The 23,510-nt window shown below is 33.1% G+C and overlaps 1 protein-coding gene and 1 long non-coding RNA gene across 9 annotated transcripts in view; both read right to left on the reverse strand.

The window, feature by feature from the left end:
- ROBO2 (roundabout guidance receptor 2) overlaps positions 1–23,510 on the reverse strand; it is a 1,146,283-nt gene that overhangs the window by 750,374 nt on the left and 372,399 nt on the right. The gene's annotated exons all lie outside the window — the stretch shown is intronic.
- Positions 16,188–23,510, reverse strand: part of LOC140698161 (uncharacterized) — a 100,037-nt gene continuing 92,714 nt past the window's right edge. Inside the window, exons 2-5 of one of the 4 annotated variants that reach the window (XR_012075723.1) lie at positions 22,802–22,910; positions 22,027–22,157; positions 18,018–18,079; positions 16,188–16,469 (exon numbers count right to left, since the gene is read on the reverse strand). This is a non-coding gene — a long non-coding RNA (uncharacterized lncRNA). Of the gene's footprint in view, positions 16,470–18,017; positions 18,080–19,179; positions 19,226–22,026; positions 22,158–22,801; positions 22,911–23,510 lie in introns of all 4 variants that reach the window. The other 3 variants (XR_012075719.1, XR_012075721.1, XR_012075720.1) reach the window with 3 other exon arrangements.

The following is a 23,510-nucleotide window of genomic DNA, read 5'->3' on the forward strand; positions in this document are numbered from 1 at the left end:
GTCTACCCATATAAGAATGAATAGAAAAATCCGTTACTTCAAGTGAAGACATAATTTTTCTACAGCTTCATATCTTAGCCCCCTTAAATATATCATTTGTCAATATTGAGGACAATACTCTTATACGCCTTAGCTACAATGACTTCACCCTCTCTCTCTGATCACCATAGTCCTTCTAGTCATTAACTTTTTCTGAAACTTGTGAAAAACACTTACAAATTTGTTTTAGATTTCCAGGTTAGAGACAAACCTATTAAAATTACAAAATATGATACTGTACAAACATGTATTTAATTGCTGGAGACACACAAAAGATTCCTAGGTAAACCTAGAATACTAAGCAAAACTCCTACAATAATTTAAGAAAAGTAGAGAACGATAGGGTTTTTTTTTATTTGTTTTGTGTATGTTCTCCTCCTTCTCTTCCTCCCTCCATCTCTCCATCTTTCCTTTTCTCCTTCTTCTTCTTTTTGGTTAGGTAGGGAAAAAAAGGAAGAAGGGATATTTTACTACCTGGGGGAAGCTCCTTTGTTCCAGAAAGTGTGCTCAGCTTAATCAGATAAAAGCTAGTGGCTTTTTCTGAATTCCTTCAAAATAAGCAGAGAAGTGAATTACCCAACTATTACCACAGAATCTCTTTTATCAAATAGGTGACAAATTATACAAATATGACTAATATTTATTATTGCATTAGTTGTATCTTTCAAAGTCTTATAAAATTGTCTTTAGTAGAATACACTATGCTCTTAATTATGTTCCATCTATGAAATGAAATTTTTAAAATCTCTAAATTTAAGTATTTATCCATGATATTGAAGTTTATTCTCTGTAGACAATAAAGAAAACAGTTATCCAGATAACTTTCCATAAATCATAGACTTCCAAGTTCTCTGCTGGTCTCAGATATCATTTGTCCTTGTCCTTCCTTCACCCATGTGGCATATAGCTAAATATTTACTAGGCTAAAGTAAATAGTGTCCAAATCACTATTAAGGGCATTTGCTTTATCATCAGCACTCATCATCCCCCAAAGCAATTTTCTAGGTCAAAAGAAACAATTCTGAAGGCAGTATCTTATAGCAGTTTTAATCTCTCCCCGCCACCCCTGCCCCATGAGCCCCAGTATGCTAGAAGTTCAGGTATTAAGAATGGTAGATTTGTAAGTAGATTTGCAAGACAGTTAAGGTAGCATATACTTAGAATAATTATTTCCTACAATATATTTGAATTGGACTATTGGAAAAATGCTTACAAATAATCCTGTGAAATAGTTGTTTTTTCTATTTTACAAATAAGGATATTGTGTCTTATAAAAATGATCCACTTTACCAAAAATAATTAGTTAGCCAGAATAGGAATCCTAGTGAAAATACTCTCACTAGAACGTCTAGTAAGTTAGCATAAGGACATTAGTTTTATTTTAAATAGACTGGCACAAGAATTGCTGCAAGAGAGTTGTCTGGATATATTTTATACTACTACATGTATTTGATAAAGCTGTAATAAATTTTAATGAAACCCATTTGCTGTAGGGTCAAAAAATGGCTTAAAACACAATCACAACATGATGATATAGAAATTAATAATATAGATTGTTCAGATATGGAAAACCATTTTAATGATGATAACCCATCTACAGCTTTATCCCAAATTTCAAAGTACTTGAAATACAGATATAATACATTTATAGAAATTTTCCTTGAAGTTAGGAACCCTATAAAAGTTCAATAGCCTTTATTCCTGCTTACACAACTAACTGAAGAGCTAATATTACCAAGGGGCAAAATTCAAGTGTTTCTAAACTTAACAGAAACTTTAAGCTTAAAAATATGACTTTAACGTCTACTCTGACTAGTTTGTTTAGAGTCAAATCTATTAATGTTAAATTTGTAGGTGAAAAAGTTTCTAGAATTTAAAGTAAAATATTTTTCCACAAAAATTCTGCAATTTTTCAATATTTTTCTATTTGCCTGAATTGTAAGAGAACAGACTGGCAAAGGATAAAAGTTGACTGCTAAAAAGCCAATTCAAATTTTATATATATATATATATATATATATATATATATATATATATATATATATATAATTTTAATTAATAAATATCTCACAGCAGCATAGTTAAGAGACAGGAAGCAATACAGATATCCACCAACAGAAGAGAACTGAATAAGTAAAATATAACATATTCATACATTGGAGATAAGACAATGTCTTTAACAAGTGGTGCTTGGAAAATTGGACAGCCACACTTAACAATAAGATTAGAACATTTCCTCACACTATACACAAAAGTAAACTTAAAATGGGATAAAGACCTAAATGTAAGACCTGAAAATGCACAACTCTTAGGAGAGAACATAGGCAGAACACTCTTTGATATAAATCTCAGCAATAATTTTTTTTTGGATCAGTCTCCTAAAGCAAAAGAAGTAAAAGCAAAAATAAACAAATAGGATCTAATTAAACTTAAAAGCTTTTGCACAGCAAAGGAAACCACTGACAAAATGAAAAGACAACCTATGGAATGGGAGAAAATATTTGCAAATATTATGACTGAAGAGAGCATAATATTCAAAATAAACAAACAGCTCATATCATTCAATTTCAAAAAAGAAAATCCAATCCAAAAATAGGCAGAAGACTCGAATAATAGATTTTTTTCCAAAGAAGATATGCAGACGGCTAACAGGCATATGAAAAGAAGCTCAACATCACTAATTAGCAGAGAAATGCAAATCAAAACAACAATGAAGTATCACCTCACACCTGTCAGAATTGCTATCATCAAAATTCTATAAATAACAAATATTAGGGAGGATGTAGAGAAAAGGAAACCCATGTACATTTGTTGTTGGGAATATAAATTGGAGAAGCCACTATAGACAACAGTAGGAAGGTTCCTTAAAAAACTAAAATTAGAACTAACAGATGATCCAGCAATTTCATTCCTGGGTATGTATCTGGAAAAAGCAAAAATACTAATTTGAAAAGATAACATACACCTTAATGTTCAGAGCAGCACAATTTATAATAGTGAAGACACAGAAGCAATCCAAGTGCCCATCAACAGATGAATGGATAAGGAAGTTATGGCATATATATATATATAATGGAATACCACTAAGCCATAAAATAGAATGAAATAATGCCTTTTGCAGCAATGTGGATGGACCTAGAAAATATTATCTTCAGTGAAATAAGTCAGACAGAGAAAGCTAAATACTATAATGGGATGAAAAACTAATCTATAGTTTAGAAGTCATGATAGTGTGAGCCTATGGGGGTATGCAGTGACTGAAAGGGGCCATGATTAGCTTCAGGGATACAGGTAATATTCTGTTTCTTGATCTGTGTGCTAATTATACAGGTGTGTTCATTTTATAAAAATTTATCAAACTGTACAGTTATGACTTGTGCACACTTCTCTATAGTTTAATAAAAAAGTTTTCTTTTTAAACCTTCACCCTGTTTAAACATCATTACAAGATTGTAAGGTCGTTCAAGTTACTAGAGCCCAAAAGGAGACCTAATCCAGGGAGAGGTGGAACCAGGAGAGAGGAGCATCGTGGAAGCTAATAACAAGGACACTTTGAAAAAGGAAGATAAGAATAGATGGACAATGATATCAAACTCTGAGAAGAGATCAGGTAAGGGAAGATTGGAAAACTAAAATATTACATTATTGCAACCTCATTGACAGAGTTTGTACATTATGTTTTCCTTGGGCTATTTCTGTGAATCCTTAAAAGAGAAAGGTAGATTAGAGAGAAGAGATGAAGAAATGGAGGCAAGATTTGGTGGTAAAAATAACATAAAAGGACAGTGATCTGGTGGAAGTCTGAGGAATTGGGAGAGTGGAGGTGTTGTTGAGTATTGCCTTGATTTTACTTCTACAGAATATTTACTGTTATTGACAGCTACTGTTTTTGACTTCCTGGAACAATTTCATTTGGGAGCAGTTCCTTCCACACTCCCTTAATTATTGTAAGAATTTTATCAAGATATTCTCAACTATTTTCTTTCTCTTCTCCTCCAGACTCCATATTTAAAGGGTGACTGTTTGACCCAAGCTAATACCATCTAGGTTCTCCCTGTTGGAACTGCGGATCTCGGGACTGGGTCTTCTCTATTTCCATACATAGATGATGAGATGAAATGATAAAGAGGCTGGGAGAATAGGCAACAAAATATTAATAATGGCTGTTGTGAGTTAATATTTCTAGAGATTATATTTTTAATTACCTTATATGTGCTACTTATAATTTTAAAATTAAAAAAGTAAAAAATCATAGTAAATATGATGAATATATGCTACAGGAATGTAAATTTTTACCTATGGGCATATTTTGGACAGAACTTGACAAACATCAGAAATTTGATAGGTAGGAAGATGGAATTATGTTTTTCTCTATTTTTATATTTACTTCATATAATGTTAAATATATTTAACATTTTTGTAATTTTGATGTGAAAATTAAAATATTAAAAATAATGAAATTTAAGAAAATTTAAATAGAGAAATATACATTCTCAAATATTTATATCTCCTCTTAACATTTTAAAAGACTTTATGACACATGACAGCTGTGCATTTATATTACTTTTATTATTGAGCCTTACTTTAGAAACTAGCTTTAATTCATCTATTCAACTCCTACAACTTTCATTTGAATATTTTGTTTGAAAAAATTATTTTTTACCAGATACTTTTTTTTTCTTTTAAGGTGATCAATACAGTTTCCTGGTACCAAACATTTTAATTATATTTTAAACATAAAAGTTACATGATAGCTTCCAACTAGGAGAGAAATTTTCAAATTTTAATGTAATATTTGCCTAAAAATATTTTTCATTACTAAAAAGGCATAATTACTTCTAACAATAAATAAAGAGAATCTCAGGATATAATAATAGAGGTTATAATGAAAAATAAATTATAACAATCCATATTTACATTTAGGTAGCAGGTTGTAGTGGATTAGTTATTTACTGCTAAAAAACAAATTATCCCACACTCAGTGGCTTAAAACAAACATTCCACATAGTTTTTGAAGGTGATGAATCTGGAAGTAGTTTAGTTGGGTGGTTCTGGCTAAAAGTCTCTCATGAGACTGTAGATCATGGCTACACCCTGTAAATGTCTGATTGGCTCATTCATGTGGCTATTATCAGGAGGCTTCAGTTGTCACCATGGGAGTCTGTCCCTCTCCATAGGTTTTCTTATGGGATAGCAGCTGGCTACTTTGAGAGCAATGGAGAGGGAGAGAGAGAGATGAAAGCAGCAATGTCTCTTAAAACTTAATTACAGAAGCAAAATCTGATAACTTCTGCCATATTCTAAAGGTCACACAGACAACCTTTGGTACAATGTGGGAGAGGATTATGCAAGGGTTATGAAGTGGGAATATCTTGGGGCAGGGATAACTGGGGGCCATCTTGAAGGCTAGCTACCATATGCAATATCAAGATATTTTACTTGTCCATTTATTTATTTGTTTTACTTTCATCAAACATTTCCATGTTCTCCTCTAGTTGTACTTACTCTTTTGTGTAATCCACATCTCACATCATTTAAACTACTCTGTAATATACATTTCTGGGAAGTTTTTTTCATCACATTGTGGAAAGGTAGCTTTTGCCCTTTACTCGGCAAATAATAATAATAATTGATTGAGATTATGATAACTAACAGAACTTAACATTTGACGAGCCTTTTCTGTGCCTTTTACAGGTTTTATCTCAAGTAATTCTACAATAATTCTTAGGTATGAGCTAACCCATTCCCATTTAACTAAAAAAGGTACTAAAGAAACATGACTTATCCAAGGTTACTCAAGTAGTAACTGGTAGGAATGAAAAGAACCCAGAACTATTTGTCATGAGAAAACATACTTTTATTAAATATTTTAACCTATTACTTAAAGCTATAGTTAAGACATAGCTTGAATTCAGTAATAAACTTTTAGTTTTTCTTTTATAATCTTAGTATCTACTTACTATGTTATCATTTTTTAATATAGTGATATATTTAATTTGGGAATATATATATATATATATATATATATAATGTTTTCAGCTTAAAAATATAATACATGTAATAGTTTTACTTGAAAGGCTTAGTTATACTTATGTTACAGCCTTATGAACAAAGGATAGTTTATAAAACAGGATATATGTAAATTTGATTTAATTTGAATTTGACATATATTTTAAATGAGTGCATTTACTCATCTGTTCTTATGTAGAATATTACCACTCAATTTATTCCTTATTATATCTTCCTCACCTTTAACAAAATAATATTATGAAAAATGTTTCTACAGTACACTTTAATTATTTAACTTTTGTCCATGTCAGTAATTCCAGTTCACAGTGTAAAAAGTTCATAATAAACCATATCTTATCATGCAAGTACAGATTTATTTTAGAATGGTAAATGAACACCACCTTTCACTTCTGCTAGTTAACTAAAAAGAGTCTGTGACTGTATCTATATATATATATCCAAAGATCACCATGATTTCTACTTAGATACCCACCATCAATGATGAGATTTCAGCTTACCTATAGGAGATAACCAGATTGGCTAGAGAAGAGATTGAATAAGGAGCTCTTTCTAAATATACAATGTATACAACAAGCCAGTTTACCTGGGCCCCAGCTCTCTTAACTCACGTTCTGGTCAAGGATGATGCAATCAAGTACACTGAGAGCAAAGGGATTTAGAGTAGGAACAAAGAAGCGAGGAGGAATTTGTTGGGAATTGATTTTTTTGACTGCTTTGGCAGGTATTTCATTCAAATATTAGAAATAAATATAGTTATATTAGTACCACTAGAAAGGCAATGTCATAGTGGCAGTGTTTGGGACTGAAACTGTACATTATTAAGACTTCTAAAAATGTATGCTGCAACTCCCCCATCAATTTCTTTGGCAAATTCCTGTCTTAAAGCTCATGATTTCCTATATTACCTGGAAATCCTACTTACCAAGAACAGCTGCAGGACACTGATGAGGTTCAGGAGAAACTATGTCTTAAAGAGCCATCTTCATATTTGATAGAACAAGCTGTATTAATCTTCAGAATGGGTACGTATTTTGATTCAACAGTTTGAGGCTCATCCAGAATTCCAGTTGAATGTGTACACCAATAATTAAAAAAAAAAACCCAACACAGTTTATAGCCAGTTGCTAAAATAAAGCTTTAATCTTAGTTTTAATGTTTTTATAATCATAGAAAATATAGAAATATCAATAGCTTATATGTGACTAAATTAGATTTTACTGTTTAGACTGTCCTAAATTATCTTTTGAATTTGTGTAGGCAGGAGAATTGGATAACATGGGGAGCTATGGTAGAATCAAAAGGTTCTCCATGGACTTGCTTTTTTTGTGTGTGTGGGCCCTTGACTTAATACGTGACATTCCTTTTTCTTGACATTCTATTTCTTAAATCACATTTACGAGCCTCTAAATTGGATGGAAAAATCAAGTTTCATTTTATGTTATGCTCTTTGTCCTTTTTCACTTATAAACTCTACATTGATTTTAGTAAGGCACTCACCACAGCTTATGAACTTGGGCAGCTTCTTTGAAAAAAAAAAAAAAGAAAATGAGTTCGCTTGTGAGCCCATTTTTTTCCCCAAGCCCTTCGCAAACTAATTACTGCATCGGCAGTACAATAGCAAGGGGAACGGAGCTGAACAGAAGGTTAGGGAAGGCAAGCAGACAGCATGCTTCTGTCTGCACAACATCCTGTGAGCCAGGATGCCGCCTTCTCTCTTGCTGATTGCCCCTGTATACAGCATGCAGCCACCAGTCATTACCTCCTTGAAGAACTCCAAGTGTAATTTAGAGTTGCCAGTGCAGGCTGCTCCTTCATATAATGGCATCCTAGGCCATTAAACAGTAATTTATATTGTTCTGCTTGAAAAAATGAAGCCACTGCGATGTTCTTTTTAAAGAGAAAAAGGAAAAAGAGTAATTTATAGGCATGTAGACAATAAAGGACCTGGGCTACTCAAAAATACTGGCAAGCACAGCGCAAAGAGAAGCAGCCACCCTGCATCTAAGGGTACGGGATTCTTTGTGCCTTTTGACACCGAGCAAACTCTAGCCATGCTCTAATGAGGTGCTTTCCTCCTAACCTATGCGAAGCCACTGACATTTGGCATGTTGGGCGGCTAGATCAAAAGTGGCCTACAAGCGTGTATAAATGTTTGACACCCAGGTGCTCGACTTGACGTTTTCTTGCTCTCTAAGCAGTTGCCTGATTATTTAAGGATTACCAACAACACTGAACGTGGAGAAAGGTCCACCTGTACTAATCATTTGCTATAATAGGATCAGTGTTCTTCCCCCAGGTTCTTTTGATTATCATTGTTAAACTTTCTCTTAGGTCCCCTAGCTTGCTAGAGGAAAAAGACTTATTGAACTGCACTATATCAAAGCTCCTACTATTGAAATATTAGCAGACATTTTTGTGTCTCGAATAATAGATGTTTTTATCCTTAGGAGGTTCAGATAAAGATTACTAAGAAATATTTCACTATATAGATGTGCTATATCATTTGTCTTGTTATTATAAATTCATACATAAAGTAGGTATAATATATAATATAAAGAAGTAACTTTCATGTCAAACTGCTGTAATTTCATAGTCTAATTTCTTGTTATAAAATTTGACACTAAATTGGTATTTGAAGACAGTGGAGTTCTAGTCCAAGTCCTGTCTCTGACTCTGTTAAATATATGAACTTATACAAGTTAACTTCTCTGAGCCTCAGTTTCCCCCACTGGTAAATAGTTATAACAGATTTGTGAAGAGAGATAAAAAGAACTTAAAAAAATATATTTGTTATAGTAAGAGCTGAGTAGGGCAGTCTCAGCTAGCACCGTACACCACTTCAGGTAGAAGCAGGGAGGGGCAGTACTTACGACAATGTGTTGTGTCGAGTGGAGGTAGACTGTTGAAAAGATGCTTTCCTTTTCTCCCAAATATTTTGCCCTAAGTCCATTTTTATTATTAATATTATTTGCTTGGCATAATCTAGGTAACAGATATGAGTTCTTTTTGTTTTTAACCAACACTTCTCTTTTTTATTCCTTCCCTTTTGTTTTACTGGTAATAGAATGGGAATCTTTTGCATAAGGAGGGAGGGTTGGTGAGATAAAAGAAAACTGTACCTTTAATTCTGTCCTCTACTTGGACTGATTTAAAACAGAAGCCTGATAATCACTTTTTCAGGTTTGTTCTAAGTTGCTGTCAACATTAGATTTATTTTTATTGCAATTGAGAGTTGCTATCTGGGTGCTTAGTTACCTTCCTGCAATATATATATAAATATATATACATATATATATATATTTACACACACAATACTGATATCATGAGAGTTGTAGAAAGCAAATGACATATGGTTTCTGAAAATAATCTGCTAACAATGTAAACAATCAAATATATGCTAATTGCTCTTCTTATCAGACACTTGTCATAGACCTAAATACTTTGGGGTTTTTGGACTTGCAAATACATTATTTCACACACATTAGCCAAGTCTCTGCCTTAGTCACTATTGGCTGGTAGGTAAGTCACCAGATTTATCACTCCTGAGGGAGAGTGAAAATGTGTATCTCATTTACCACTTTTAAATATACAGATGACCAGTGAACAATGTGGGGGTTAGGTGTGCCAACAAAAATCAGGGTATAACTTATTGTTGGCCCTCTGTGTATGTAATTCCTCTGTATCTGTGGTTCTGCATCTGATGATTCAACCAACAGTGGACCATGTAGTGCTGTAATATTTACTATTAAAAAAAATCTGTATACAAGCAGAGGTTCACAGTTCAAACCCATGTTGTTCAAGGTTAAATGTATGTTGAATAAAATGCATGTAGAGCATTTGTGGATACCAAAAGATAAATTTGCAATTATACTGCAGGAAGTCACATTCAATTTATCATCTAAGGGTTGTGTGGTATCTCCTTCTACATGAGGTTTTAGTGGCTCCTGAAACAAAGTTAAACCTTACACTCTGGAGAAAAATAACCAATAATGCTGTGGTAGGCTTTGGCCAACTGTGGCCCATGGGCCAAATCCAGGTAGCTGTCTGTTTTTGTGTGACTCACAAGCTAAAAAGCTTCTTTTACATTTAGAATGGTTGGAAAAAACTTAAACAAGGTTGCTATTTTGTGACATGTGAAAATGATACAAAATTCAATTTTTAGTGTCCATAAGTAAAATTGTATTAGGACACTGCTACATCCATTCATTTACATGTTGTCTATGGCTGCTTTCATGCTACAATGATAGAGTTGAATAATTGTGACAGAGACCATATGGCCCACAAAACCTAAATAATTACAATCTGGCCCTTTACAGAAAAAGTTTTTCTACTCCTGGCCTAAGGCATCATTTAAAATTTTAAGACAATTTACTAGTCTCCTAGATCAATGGTAGACTATATCTCAGTCATTATGTATACATTGATTGGAAAGACAAAATGGAAAAATGCACATTAGATATGAGAATACAGGAGACTAAAATCTTGAAAGCTTTATTTCCCAGAAATTTATGAAAAATAAATGGGCAGAATTAAGTTCTACTGATAAGACATATGGGTTTTCCAGCTCTAATATACATATATGCAAGATTAAAAAGACAAATGTTAGAGCAGGAATTTGATTGAGACTCACTGATTGGAATTCAGTTCGGTGGCTTCCTCCTTCTCCATACCTTCTCTAACCCTGACTCGAATGAAAGTAAAAATTTAGAACAAAAATTAAGTATTTATAACATCGCTTGTAACAGATCTATATTAATTTAGATGTGAAGATCAACAACCTTTTAAGATAAGGCATAATGCCTCCATATATAACTTTCATCAATATGTAGCACTGGTCTATCAGTGGTCACTTAAAAGGCATAATTGTACATCAAAAGATTCTGACCAATTAGCATTACGTTCTGACACTCATCAAATGCCCAGGTTTCATCACCTTGAAATATTGACTTTGTAGCAGCCATTTTGGTAGTCTGTTTCCATTAAAGCCAATTGTTCAAACTAGTAAGAGACATCTAGAAACAATGAGGTAGAGGTGTCCTGTCAATGAGAAGAAGTATCTAGGATTAGGGAGACAGCAACATCTTAGTAAATAACTAATACTAATGTTTCCTGAGTACTTCTCTAGTTCCACACTCTGTGCTAAGCTCCTTACATACACCATGTCCACTGCTCCTCGTGACAATCTTATGAAGAAGGTGCTCATAGTATTATCATTGCTACAGAAAGAGGAGCTAAGGAATGGTTACAGATTTTGTTAATCTCAGAACAGGATCTGAAGTCGAGGAATTTGTGTGTGGTGTGGAGAGGGAAATTATGATGGGATAGTCTATTCCACTCTCAATCCCTAGGCAAGGTTTGGCTTAGTTGTCACCGTAGAACATTTTTGGTGGAGAAGGGTATGGAATTCATAAGAATAGGTGTAATGTTGTGTGCAGGCAGACTGTAAGAATATAATTCTTTCTCAAATAACTGGCTCTGAGTTTAGATTATTTCAATTCCTAGAACAATATGCAATATGAAATGAGTATTGATTTAATGCTGATTTAATTTTATTTGTATTTCTTTTTCAAATGAATTACCATCAAACTGTATGTTGCCATTTCAACTACAACAAGGACACCAGACAGGTATGATTTAATAAATACATGAGATATGTATAAATACATCTAATATACATTAGATGAGCGGTTAGTGTAATACTTTGCTTTAGGAGGACGTTCTCACTGATGTACTTGGGCCAGGTTTTCTTAATAGCTTAACAAGATAGTCTTAGGTCAGTGAGGCCTCTGGTTGATCGGTTTTCAGATCCTGAGAATTTCCAGCATATAAACAATTAAAATACAGGCTACTTATTATATAATGTCATGCCAAATTTGAAGCTCAGTTTTAATTTCCTGTTGAGATTAAAATAGTAATGGAAGACAAGAGGAAGACATGGGAGCTTTAAAAAGGACTGAAACTAAAATTAGCCAAAAATAAAGAGGACAAAGAAAAGAATATGTGCCAATGAAGAAAACATCTCTATAGTGACACAAACTAACACCGGGGTCTCTTTCCTTTAGAACTCAGCCTGAATGAGATGAAGGGCATGGATTATGGAGCCAAACAGACCCAGGACCAAATCCTTTATAAAGCACACACTGGCTCTATAACTTTGCACAAATGAGTTAAAGTCTCTAAATCCTATTTTCTACAAAAGTAAATAGGGAAAAATAACTATCCAACAGGATATATGTTGAAAGAGTATTATGTGATGTTTCAAATGCAGTTTTTGAGAATTAGGAGAAACAACAAATATTAACCTATTGCCTTCTGTGAGCTGGTCTTGAGATGAGTTAAGGCCGTGGGACTCAAGGCCACGATCGGAGCATTGAGATGAGTTACAGCTGTGGGACCCAAGGCCATGATCAGAGCATGTTTGTAGTATGCAGTAAATAACTGCTCCATGCATGCGTCAATTATATAAGATTTAGAACAAAGAAAATAGAAGTACGCATGTGCTAGAGATATTCTGTAAGCCTAATGAACAAAGAAACTCAGACCACGTACGTGCTGGCAGAAAACAGATAAAAGCAGGACAGGTGCATCATAGAGGCACCTCCCTGTGGCAATAAAGTGTTGTTAACCCCATGCTGTCTCCGGCTGAAGTCTGTCCAGCAGTATGGCAACTCCTCGTGCATTTTTTCGTTTGGGCCGCTCACCTCCTAGAACCCCACATCAGCCTCCCTCGGCTGACACCTTCTCTGTATGCAACCTTTGTGTGTGTGTGTGTTCTCTGCATTTTCAGTCCCTTCTCTTCCCTTGCTAATATTTCTATTTTTACACCCCTAAATGCTCGTATAATTACCTAAGCACAGCCATTACAAGAGCTACAAAGAAAAATCTTGAATAGTCAAGCACTCATAAACCCCGACTAGGAATAATAACCATCAGCTGGGTATATCTAATTCCTATATAACATAAACATTTGGGCAACGTAACCCATAAAATGCCTTTCCGAGCTAAAATATCTGACTCTTAGAATTATTAGTTAGCTACGATAAAATAGCAAAACATTTTGAAGAGAAGACAATATTGTCTTCATATTCACTCTTTAAAATTGACAAATATTTACCAAGCACCTGCTTTGCATACCAGACATGAAATTTGCCATGCAGAAACTTGCAACAGAGTGGCTAAGACAGTCAATAGTGAAATAATTATTTTACTAAATGTAAAATTGTAACTACAGCAAGTTTTATAAATGAAAGTATAAATAAAAATTCTATGTGAGACCATAAAGAGAAAGGGTTGATGTAGAAATATCCAGAAGACTTCACTGAGGAAGAGATCTCAGCTGATATCTGAAAGTTATGAGGAGAAAGCAGGTGGAGCGAGGCAGAGAAACAAAAGCTTAGGCAAGAGCATGTGGTAAAAAGTCACACACTGACTATGAGGAAATGAAAGAAGGACATTATGACTAAGAGCAGAGAAATATTACCAGACCGAAGAGATTTGTTTGTCTTTTATAGAATGCTAGCCTGAAGGTGGAATAGATGATTTACACCCGTGCGATTTAAGAAGTACTTAAAGATGTTACCATTAACATTCCCTCCCAGATATTTTGCCTCCCCTTCATCCATTTAGTTAATGAACTGTTCCTAATCAGATGCAAGCAATCTTCACTTTGCCTGTTAGTGCAGGACCATGCAAGCTGAAACCATGCAAAACAATTATAATATTAAAGTGAAAAAGTGTGGTGTTTTGATAACTGCAAAATTTTGGTCAAAATGCCCAAAACTCTCTTACTCTCAGGTATAAATGTGTAGGGAAATAAAAATAACAATTTTTATTTAAAATACTCGAAACATCAAGAATCGAAGCATATTCCTTCTGTGTAAAAAGTCCTTATCAAGAGTAGTTTGAAGAGTGGTTGCTTTCTTCTCATCGTGTAACTTGTGATGTGGCGTGAGTATCTTTGTTGTGTTGTGGTGAGTTGTCATACTCCTTTCTAAGTTTGGATCCGTTTCCAACATTTTATCTTTCACACTTTCAATGTTGTGAAATATCTCTGAGAATTCTTTTAATGTCAAGTGCTTTGTCAGAGCACTTCCTCTGGGATAGCTTCCTCCTTTTCATCACAACCATTTTCCTAATTTATGTTGATAAGTTCACCTTCCACATTCCTCTCGCTGCATATCTGGAATCTCTTGAACAGTGACTCTTGAACAGTGACAGTGTCACCATTCCCAGAGTGAACTATGTCTTGTATAATTTCATTTACAGTAATTAGTTTCACTTCCAGTGTTACCACCTTTCATTTCTCTGCTGCACTTTCATCTTTGTCGGTCAGTTCGCTCTTTCAATTACCCATGTTTGCCAGTGCCACGGGGCATCACTGGGAGACAAGGAGTCAACACAAATACATGAGCCGCTGTTGCTGTCTGTGAGCACACTGAATACCAGGTATACGGTGACCAGTCGCTGACAGGATTTCAAAGAAGTAACCGATTGGTTGCTGATCATGATGCACATCTGTATTTGATAACAAGTGTTTCAGGTATTTACAATGATCAGGCAAGGCTGACGCACAGTTACAGAAGATGGCAATAATGGGAAAGGAACACTCTAGGGAGAATACACAAGAAACTTTTAGACTCGCTATTTATGTTTACATGGATATACTTGCTCTTTTTCTCCACTCCAACTAAACTACCATCAATTATCAATAAGTATGATCAACCTTTATGTAAAATCCAGGAGCATTTTTACATCATATTAGTACGAATCTAAGACAAGACACATATATGTAATTTTTTTTTTGGATCAACCTTTAGGAAGAAGTAAAATACAAGAAACATCATTAACAATCTGGGATATATAATCAGTGAATAGTCAAAGGTATACATAAAATGTTTTGTTTTATGCTTCATTTTTAGTGTCCGTTATATTTGAAACCCAGCTTTGATAATTCTGCTCAATTCAGCAGAAATCTCATATTCACTAACTAGTATTTTAAAATTAAAGCCATTTATTCAGCAGATGAGAAATTAGAGTTATTACTTATCTCATACATAATTCTACCAGTCATCCTGGTAGCAATCATTTCTCTCCATAATATCTCCTTTAAAAAAGTCAATAATCTTTTCACAGTGGATAATAACTTACACAGTGAATGTGAAAAGAGTGTTCAACTCTTTTGTGCAATCAACCCAATGTCTTTTGTTAAGTATGTATGACTTCAAATCAGTGTAAAATGGCAGGCTAGCAGTTAAACAGTGTGCATTGCTGAATCTAATTAATTCTACTATTTTATGCCAAAAATCCCATTAGTTTCCATTAAAGGTCTTGATGTAGTGCAGACTCCTTTATTTTTTGTAGTTGAAACAATCAAACTTCATTTCAAATTAAGGATTACATTGAAGAACTAAAGGAATGCTAGTGTGGCTTTCTAGCACTGAATAAGTTACTCACTTTTAACAGAATATTCATAACATGAGTTACCTGCAAAACAGCTACTTTGCAATGCATTGGCAGAAAATTTAAATCCACAGGGAAAAGGCAGCTGGTAAAAGGCGGTTAAGGAGTCTGCCCTTATGTGTTAGAATTTTATGATAATATTATAATCTGCCATTGAAAATGAAAGTTTCACTAGGGTTATTGGAAATGTTGGAAGTAGCAGTGTAGCTGAACTTAATATTATTCTTGAGATTTAAACCTCTGCTATATATGCTCGTGTAAAGATGCCACATACTAATACTTTCACAGCCCCTTTTCTGGTCAGTAAACAATGCTTATTACATACAAACTATGTATAAAGCATCAACATCACTATGTGATGACAAATAGATCATTTATTCACTTGGGGAATGAACCATGAAAAAGAAAAATGGCAAATCTCCGTCTGCTCCCAAAGACTATGAAGAATTCAGGACACTTTCTAGTGGATATCAATGATGTTTCCTTTTCTAGTTTAACTTTTTTTTTTTTTTTTGATTGGCACCAACTTTCTTTGTATTTGGCCTGGTGGTCAAAACAATATTTATTTATATAAGATAATCACAATTATAATCTATAACAGATAAATTTTAGTTCTTACTTCAGAGTTCTTTAAATACACTGATAAAATGCTTCACATCTATATTTTACAGCCACAGGCTTATTTTTTATTAATTAATCAATCATCAAGCATCATCTGAAAACCCACTATTAAGTAAGACTTCATATTAGTAGTTGGGACTAACATTAGTATAAAGTTACTATAACTTCAATCAAGAGGAGTTTCTTCAAGATAGTTTATAACTGCAGAGTCCAAAATTTTGAACATTTGTGCACATTCGTGGTTTTCTTTGGAGGAGAAGATCCCTAGCTTCAGTCAGAATCTTGGCATGTATGTTCTGTTAAGGCTGAGAAATAGTCTTCTGGATAGAGGGATATAAAAAAGCTACACTAAATATTACATTGGATTACATGAATTATACAGACCCTGAGAACAAAAGTTTAATCGTAAGGCAATCTTAAATGCATGCATAGATAAAATATATTATTACCTCTGTTTTCTATGTATTTAGGAGATAAATGTATTTTTATATTTAATACACTATAGTGATAACTAAAATTCCTATTTCAATTTCATATTTCACTTAGGCTTAAATTCTTAAGCTACAGAAAATAATTTGGAGACCTAGTTAACATGACTGAACAATAGCATAAATCTACTCCACGAAATGGATTTTGTCAAAAGATCAGTATTTTCATCAATACTTCTTTCTGAAAAGATGTTAATTTTATGGATGAAATTAAGTTCAATTGGTTCTAAAGAAAAACTTAAGATATTAATAAGGTCTATCTTTAGTATTTTCTCTGCAACTGTGGTAAAACGAACTTATCCATTTCTAAATACAGTTAAGTTACCAATAAAAGACTGAAGTACATAAAACTTAATTTTAGATTTCACTTCATGTTTTCTTTTGTCCACCTACTTTTTGTCAATTACTTAAATCTCTTATAAAATAAATTTAATATCTAATAACTACAGGCTTATTCATAATTTATACATCATATTCTGCAAATTAGGGGGAATTCTTTTGAAGAGTTTGGAAATAGTTTCTTTTTTGCAGTCTTTCTGATAATTATATATAGGTTCCAACTGCAGAATATTAATAAACCTGGGTAAAACAATAACACCTACTCCATTTTCATATATGCACAGTAGGTATTAGGTACTGAACAGAATTACATAGAGACAGGGGAAATTTTGTTTCTTAATTAATAACCACAAAAAATTTTGATTATTTTTTCATTTTAGAGAAGGATGTTTTTAGAAAACTTTGACTCTTTTCATAGTTTTCTCTAGATATTTTATATCAATTCCATTTTTTTCCCATAAATTTGACCTTGATCAAGAAGTAAGACCAAAGTGAATCCAATTCATCCCAAAACTTTGGATGAATTACATCTTTTCTTGTATTTTGACTCTTTATGCTAGCTTTGCATCAAAATCTCTCAATTATTTCATAACGTTTTTGACTCATAATAAAAGTTTATCTTTATAATTACTACTTCTCAGGAAAAAGGATATTCTAATTCCCAAGGTTTTTCAATTTCTAATTGAATGCAAAAAATAACGAAGTTTAAGCAGCCACTGAATATACTGTTTTTTGAGACTATGGAAGATTTCTTTTAATTTAAAACAATTATAGCTTCTCTTCATAACCAAAAACAAAGCCTCCTTTCTATCCACCATTGAGCTTGACCATCCTTCTCTTCCTCACTCCTGCTAACTGGGGGTTTCTGGTAGTTTTATAGTTTGACTGTTTAAAGGGGCTACAAGTACCAATTTAAAGGAATGAGAAAGAATCATGATTTACATCAGGTCTTATCTTTTAAAAATGTGATTTAGCAGAAAATAGAAAGATTTACACTAAGATACAGTATGAATTAAAACAAGGTAAAAATTATGTCTGTACCTTTCTTTCAAACAAGTAAGAAGGAAGTTACCAGGTGGGATCTTTCTCCTAACGCTGATATTCTACAATTATAAAATCATTTTTATAGTTAAAAGCAGAATAAATAATTATTTAGTTGTTATGCCAGGACCAAGGAATCAGATTTTTCAAATTAGAGCATTAGGGTTAACTTTATATTTTTAACTGGTTATTCACAAATGCATTGGTAACACAAAATTCGCTTATGAATTCCAGAATTATATATAAGCTATAGAGTAAATACATTGGATGATGATTCATTTATTTCAAAGAAGATACAACAATCTGAATTGTGTTTTTGTTTTAGCATCTGAACATATTTTCAGCTTTCTCAATTATCCAGTGTCTTGAAGTCCCACTGAAAGAACAACTACATCAGCCACGTGTCTCAAAAAGGAGCACCTTTGTACCAGCCTAGAAAGCAATCAATATTTGTTCATACATTCCATTAAAAATGTCCAATGGGAAAAACTTCACAGCTTCAATGCCTTAATTGGTAATTCATTACTCATGTTATTGTGATCCCCATCTTTGATTTAAGACAAAATAAATTCAGTATCTTTGTATTCTGCCCAGGGTTATTTTACAAGCTTCTTCCCCTATTCTTTTTTGATTGCTCTTAAGATCTTTATTTAATCATAGAATCTAAATCTGGTCTCAATACTCTAAAAATATCCAACTAAGACTATACATAAAATACATACAAGAACATGAGTCTCTCTATAGATAGACAGATACAGATATATGGGTATGTGCATTTTATATAGCAATGTTTATTTCAAAGATGAAATTTCATTGTGTTATAGGATTAAAAATTTAATCTTGAAAAAATATCCTCAAATTTGAAGACCTTCACAGATAATAAGGTCCAAATGATGACTCAAGAGTGGCGTATGTTAATGAAAAGGCAGTAAAAACCAAAGAAGAATGCTAAGGAATATACATACAGAAATCTCATCATTAAGTTCAGATAAAAGCTGATATATGTGAAGAAAGAATAAAATATATCTGTCAAATATAGTTGACTGACCTTGTCTTGGAAGTTCCCAAGAACAAGGTCATTCATGAAATCACAATTTCAAAAAATAAATAAATAAATAAATAAAAAAGAAATGTAACAGTTTAACAATCTGATCAGACTTACCATCTTAAAAGGAAAGAAGAAAAGCTTGCTTCACAATAAAAGAAACCTTCAAGACAGATATAACCACAGTATGAACAATCTTGCATTTTTATTATTGATTAAAAGGATTCGACCATGACATTTCATTTATCAGATTTCATTTCTCATTTCATGAAAACAATGCACATTTTAAAAGTATGTGTGGCTTCTCACATGTGTATTTTCTTTGAAAAGTTTTTGACTTAATTTTCAATGATTATAGTATTTATTATGATTTTTATTAGAATTGCAGGCTCTAATCATGAGTCCTTCAGAATTTGTCTATCCCAAAGATTTTAGAATTATTATGAAACAGAGTGTGCACACAGAAATTTCAGCCTCATCCCATTACTGTATTCATTCAAATTTCTTTGAGTCAGTTGTTGATGTAAGTATAAATCATTGACTGTTAAGGACATAGATTCCCACTAACAAAAATGGAAACCAACTGAATCCTCTGGAACTGGTACAAATCATCACATGAGTCAGTCTACTCTGGCAAATTACCATGACATGATGATTATAGCATCCCTTAAAAGGTAGTAAATTGTAATGCACTGACCACTCTGTGTTCGCCTCACTTCTCTGCTAACTCAATAGTCCACCAATAACAAAGTAAACTTAAGATAAATCGTAACAAAAATTAAAGTATAGAAAAATCAAGATCTATTTTTTTAACTTGGATCCCCAAAGATAACTTAAAAATTATGAGATATGAGGAGGGGTGGGGGAACTACTCTAATAATGGAAAAATTTACCTAATAGGTGTTTTCAAAAATATATGTGTGTATGCTTGTGTGTATATACAGATACATATTTTTTCTTATTCTTAATAATTGCTTAGTGGCTAATATAAAAATAATCATGAGAAAGCACCCTGCCCTTGTGAATGCACCTCCTTAGATATGACTATTACAGATTCTGGAGAACAATACTGTAAGTCAAACACAAAGAACTAAAAATATAATCTGAAATTACGGAGTAAGACTGCCTTATAAACAAAGCTCACATCACATGAGGCAGTTCTGCTGTCTCAATCACTCTACACCCCTGAAGAGGGCCCACAGCAAATATATGCCTTATGCTGATTTATGTTGTTTACTAAAAAATGTTAGAACTAAGTTCTTCATTCTTCTGTGATTAAGGCATGTATAAATATGCTGGTGTCAATACATGTTTGTTAGTATCTTTAACATTTCCATACTGTAATTTCAAAAACAGGGTTATAATATTTTTCAAAGCAAGAGAGTAAAAATTGATATTATGTTAAGCATTTTATAAGAAATGAGAAAATTCTTAGCTGTAAAATAAATAAGAAAATTCCTTGTTTCAAAAATAGCAAATTAGTATTTTTAAAAATTTTCTATAGTACTCTCCCTCTCAATTTTAAACTTATTTTCAAATATTTTTTTAAATTATAAAAAGCATAGTCATTTTGTACAATGTTGTTGATTATTGTTTAGCCAAGAATGAAAAATCAAATACTTTGTGATACTTAAATACTTTGGGAGTTCAAGATTTGCAGATACTAACTACTATATATAAAATTGATAAACAACAAGTTTAAACTATATGGCACAGGGGACTATATTCAATGTTACAGCAATCTATAAGGAAAAAGAATATAAAATAGGAATATATGTATGTATGTATATGTATATGACTGAAATATTATGCTGTACACCAGAAATTGACACAACATTGTAAACTGACTGTATTTCAATAAAAAAATGGAAAAAATAAATTTAAAAAATAGTTATTAACTTTGATTTTGACTTACATATATGGTTTGGGGGAAATGGTCTTTATTGTGAGGATTCTTTAGGTTCCGTGTTTGAGTTTGTTTTTAGGATTCAGACTAATTGGAAATGGCATTATCAAAAGGAGAAAACAATATTGTGCATTGCAGAATAAAAGAAACGGTAAACAAATACCTTATGTCAGTACTGTCCAAGAAAAATAGCATGTGAGTGCCACATATGTAGTTTTAAATTTCCTAGTAACTATATTAAAAATATCAAAAAGGAACAGGTGAAATTAATGTTAACAATATAGCTTATTTAACCCAATATATCCACAATATTATCATTTCAACATGTAATCAATCTAAAAAATTATTAACAACATATTTTCCACTCTTTCATGTATCCTAACTCTTTAAAATCTGGTTATGTTTTCACTAACAGCACATCTCAATTCGGAAATGTGATTAATAGCTACTCTGCTGAACACACAGCTTTAGAGGACTGGGTAGCAATGCTCTTGGACCCTACCTTTTACATAAATTTGCATTTAAGGCAAGAGAGGTACAAATATATAGGAGGTATCAAAAGGAAGAAATTATCACAATATCATAAATTTAATATTTGCCACCCTGTATGTGAAAACATACCAAAAGAATTTTCAGTTGTGTAGTCAAGGGCAAGAAAGTAGGTTTGGAAGAGCAGCTGAAGGAGGTACAGGAACATACTTCTTTTTTATTGGTGCCCTGTGTCCAACACTGATTGCTGCCATTAACTTGTAAGAAAAAGATCACCTGAGTGGGAGGCATCGTGCTGTATATTTTACTCATAGAGTGTCTATTTTCTTCGATTCAGACTTATGGTTATTTGAAAAAAAGAATAGTTTTAGAAATATTAATTAGCCAATACCCATGTGTTTTAAAGTTAATCCTTCTGCTCTCTCCCTTACATTCTTTGTTCCTCTGAAGCCTCTGCAACATGTGCCTGAGATATAAATAAATAAATTCTTGTATATTGGGTGTAAGGGTGCATATTTATGAGAACCAGGCATGGGGAGAAGTCAAATTGTGAAGAGAGCATTACTCACGTTACTCACGGAGGCCCCTGACCCTCTGAAATACCCTCAGCTGTTCTGAAAACCGCAGGAAACCTATTTGTTTATGGAAGTGTGCCAGGTGTTTCTTTTTCATAAATTCGTAATTGATTAATCATCATCATCTAGAAAAAAGGGGCAACACTATGATGAGAGGCTGTATTTTCCATCTGTACATTAGATAAATAGAGTATTTCAAGTGAGAAATGATGCAGAGAAAAAGAGGGAGTGAGGAAGAGACAAATTACGAGCACAAAGTTAGGCAAGCGGACGTACAATTTAACCATAGACTGTACTCTCAAGCTGTTTGAATTTTACATCTACTAAGTAAAACCTTGTGAACTGACAAAGTCTGCGAATATTTTACTCTAGAATTAGGTTTTTAGGGTTTTTTTTGGAATAATATTCAATCAGAAGGAATGAAATAAAACATGGCGTGATCATGTTTTAAAACTGCTATAACTGGAAAATAATATCAGATAATAGTATCTTACTAAAATTAGTTGTGAATAAAATAGAAAATTGACATATATATATATATTTTTCAAATGGCAATTGTCTTCCTTGGAATCTTCTAGTATTTATTTAAGAAATGGAAAGTGGTCTCTTAAGAGAGATGGTAGGAGTGGACAGAGTATCCAGACACTAAAATAAACCATGAAAGAGATGAGTGGACATGGTAAGTTACCACAAAGACCTTTTCTAAAGCCAAATTACTTTAAATAAAAGACGATGTCCCTGCAATGGATAGCAAGGGAGAATAATTTACCTACTTGGCTGTACACTGGAAAATCGGGTGAATTTTAGCAGGGCCTGAACCACATGGTAAGAGACAACAAAGGAATCAAAGATGGGTAGCTCATTGTGTAGACTACAGTCTGAAGAACACAAAGCAAATATTAAAAGTGTATTTCAAACATAACAATAAATGATTGCCAATTAATGAAAAAAATGACCATTGTCTTTTTGTTTCCCACTGTAGTTTCATTTTGGCCTTTGTTCTGACTCATGATTTACAGGTGAACAATAAATCATTGTAAACAATAAATGATACATCATGTTTACAGAATAGGTCAGTGTACATTATGGTTAGAGCTCTGAGTTGTTCAGCCCACCAACCAGATCATCATCACCATCATCTGGGCATTAGTTAGAAATGAAGACTTTCAGGCCCTACTCCAGACCCACTGAATCAGGATCTTAATTTTGACAAGATTCCCAAATGATTCGAATGTGTATTAAATGGGGAGAATTGCTCCACATGTTGGTTTTTCACTTACATTTCATGGGGTTTCATTAGATCTAGCTATATTTTGAGAGTCATGTATACCAAAACCAAGATGAATAATTGGACAAGCCAACAAAACTTTGGTTTCTGGTTGTGGAATGTTGCTATGAGTTTTGCTGAGTCTGTATGGCCATGGTGGAAAGTCACATTTAGGGGGAAAAAAACAACTCTATGATGTGCTTTTAACTTA

The sequence above is a fragment of the Vicugna pacos genome, chromosome 1, assembly GCF_048564905.1.
Source record: "Vicugna pacos chromosome 1, VicPac4, whole genome shotgun sequence".
Taxonomy (NCBI): Eukaryota; Metazoa; Chordata; class Mammalia; order Artiodactyla; family Camelidae; genus Vicugna; species Vicugna pacos.